This window comes from Antrostomus carolinensis, unplaced genomic scaffold (assembly GCF_000700745.2).
Source record: "Antrostomus carolinensis isolate BGI_N321 unplaced genomic scaffold, ASM70074v2 scaffold43726, whole genome shotgun sequence".
NCBI classification, from domain to species: Eukaryota; Metazoa; Chordata; class Aves; order Caprimulgiformes; family Caprimulgidae; genus Antrostomus; species Antrostomus carolinensis.
This window is the reverse complement of record NW_010323397.1, coordinates 5652-6343: the sequence shown is the minus strand read 5'-3', so window position 1 is coordinate 6343 and position 692 is coordinate 5652.

Below are 692 nucleotides of genomic sequence, written 5' to 3'. Positions count from 1 at the left end.
CCCTCGGGGAGAAAACGCTCCGGGCTCGGTGGAAGGAGCGGGCCGGGGTCCCGGAGAGGCTGCCCGAGGCTGGGGCGGGGTGGAGTCCCGGTCACCCTTCCCTTGAGCCGCTCCTGTGCCTTCCCACCTTCCAGCTCTCCCGGCGATGGGCTCCAGCCCTCCTCGCCAGCCTCCCACTCCCCGGTTCTCTCCCTCCTCCTCTTCCTCCTCCCCTTTTTCCTTCCTCCACCTCCTTAGTGCCTTCCAACTGTATTTTCCCCCCCTTTTCCTTCACTTCCCAGTGTCTTCCAACCCTAATTTTCCCCCCCTTTTCCTTCACTCCCTAGTGCCTTTCAACTCTATTTTTTTCTCTATTTTTTTTCCTCCCTTTTCATTCCCTCCCTAGTGCCTTTCAACTCTATTTCTTCCCACCTTTCTCCTTCCCTCCCTCAGCATCTTTAGCAGCAGAAACTTCCCACTGGTCCAGGAACCCCTCCAATCCCCCAGACTCTCCCCTCTCTGTCCCCACTGCTGTGGGCTCCCCCCGTGGGGGACTGTGGGCTCCCGTGGGTGTGTGCAAAGGGTTTGGGGCTGTAATTTGTGGGAGGGTTTGTTTATTGGGGAATTTGGGTCCAGGGACCCCCCCCTGCTGCGGGGTCACCCTTTGCAGCCCCTTTGCAAACTGGATAGTGAAGGTGGAGGGAGGGGAGACC